General features: G+C 34.6%; 1 protein-coding gene across 4 annotated transcripts in view; it reads right to left on the minus strand.

Moving 5' to 3' along the window:
- Nucleotides 1-2,339, minus strand: part of ABHD18 (abhydrolase domain containing 18) — a 63,465-nt gene that overhangs the window by 37,954 nt on the left and 23,172 nt on the right. The gene's annotated exons all lie outside the window — the stretch shown is intronic.

Consider the following 2,339-nt stretch of genomic DNA (forward strand, 5'->3'; position numbering starts at 1 on the left):
TCAATGAACATCCTTGCACATACACTACTATATGTTCTTAGAAGAAATATCTTGTAATTCTGCCTTTTCAATAGTTTAAGCCTGCTAAGTACTTTACACAAGGACTTTCAACAGAATTCAACGACTAAGTAAGGAAGAAAGGAGCCCCGGTGGCACAGTGGTTAAGGCACTAGGCTGCTAACCGAAAGGTCAGCAGTTTGACCCACCAGCTGCTCCACAGGAGAAAGATGTGGCAGTCTGCTTCTGTAGAGATATACAGTCTTGGAAACCGTATAGGGTAGTTAGTTCTACTCTGTCCTACAGTGCTTTGAATGGGGAATCGACTCGATGGCAATAGTCTTTTTTGTTTTTTTAAGTAAGGAGAAAGAATGCTTGAATACCCTTATTTTGTTTGCTTGGTGGCACAATGGTTAAGCACTTGGCTGCTAACTAAAAGGTTGGCAGTTTGAACCCACCCAGTGGCTCCATGGGCGAAAGACCTGGTGGTCTGCTCCCGTAAAGATTAGAGCCAAGAAAACCCTATGGAGCAGTTATATTCTGTCACATGGTGTCCTATGAGTCTCGACTCATTGCCACTTAACAACAATAAAAGGAGAAACTCTATCAGAAGAAGAGACAGGGTCATGGGTAAAGAATCAAATGACAATAGGACAGATAGGTTCTCTTCGTAGGTTAATCTAAGCTTTAGCATATTTGCCTTTACTAACACTTTTCCTGCTTCTATTTAAAAATGCCTGTTCTATTGGCAAAGATTTAAAAGATGCCAGTATGCAGTGTTGGTAAGGGAATGTGGCACTCTTTAAACCTCTGGTGAATGTAAATTAAACACATCTGTCACTTGGCAATATGATTACAAATCTTAAAATCTGTGGGAATCTTATAAAGCCAGAAGATCTATTTTTAGAAACTTATGGCAAGAAAATAATCAAATAGTAGGTAAAGAGGTGTATACAAAGATGTTCATTGTGATGCTGTTTATAATAATGAAAAATAATGCAATTTAAATGTCCATTATAAAGAATTAGTAAATTGTGGTAGCTACAGTATGGTATATCAAGTAGCCATTGGCATGGTGACAGACTACGTATTCATTGATTAATTATTAGGTCAAAGAGAAAGAGAAAACAAGCAAATCTGTACGTGAATACGTAAGAAAAAGACTAGAAGGAAATACATGAAATGGGAGTTATCCCTCCTTGCTGGAATTACCAATAATTTTATTCTTTGTATTTTCTAGTTTTTTAACGCAATAAAAAAATAATATCCAAAATGATAAGGGAAAAAAAAGTTGCAACGTGCATGATTTGGGAATTTATAGAATTTCAACAAAATAAGTTATGCTGTAAAAATATGCCACTGCAGAGACAGGAAGTCATGTTTTCCCATTCTTGTCACCAGCTAGAAAGAACGCTTCCTTAATTCCCAGTAGATGTTGAAGATTATTTCTTAGACTGAGTCAAAGAACACAATTTTCCTCCTTTCTTTATGCTAGTAACATGTTTGGCTTTCCATATAAGGTGGAGAATCTACAAGAATGGAATTTAACTGATGACATCTAGAAATCTAAAATTTCTTTTCCTTCTACACTCTGTAGTTTCAGGCTACCATTTATTTAGTGCTTTTCAGATTGCCTGCACACTATTTTCATTCCTTATCTCATTTATTCATTTTGACAAACCTATGAGTTAAGTGTTACTATTTCTACTTTATAAAGCCTAGTTCAGAGATTAAGTAACTGACCAAAAGTCATTACGTCAATAAGTAACAGAGTCAGGGTTCAGTCCCAGGTCTGTTTAATTCCAAAGTCCTGGTTCTTTCTACTACATGATACTACTTGCCTTTCATTCTGAATTTATTAACAGAAAAAAGTACAAATTTAAAATAATACCTTAGGGTTAACAAAATAATAAACAGCTGACTACGATAGTTGAAAATCAGGTCTATCAAACTGCTATTCTGTTAGTTCACACTTAACAGGCTGAATAATTCAGAATTCCAATGCACTTACATGAGAGTTTAGGTATGTTTACATTACAGAATAATCTCTTCTTGACTGAAGGATTTTTCACATGCACATATATGTATCATTGTTATTTTATCATTGCTTTTTCAAACAAAAGTCTTAAAAAGAGAAACCACTTACCAGAAGCAGCAAATGGTTTATTATCAACAACGCAGATAAAAAAGTAAAGTATCTTGTTCCTTTTAAATAAACAGAATTAGAAAAAAGCATAAAATAGAAAACCACAGAAAGACCTAACTTCAACACTAATTTAGATTAAAAACAATTTAAAAAGCCCCATTAACAACAAGATTGGGCTAAAATTGACCTCTACTAT

Source organism: Trichechus manatus, unplaced genomic scaffold (genome assembly GCF_000243295.1).
Source record: "Trichechus manatus latirostris isolate Lorelei unplaced genomic scaffold, TriManLat1.0 scaffold00239, whole genome shotgun sequence".
Classification (NCBI taxonomy): Eukaryota; Metazoa; Chordata; class Mammalia; order Sirenia; family Trichechidae; genus Trichechus; species Trichechus manatus.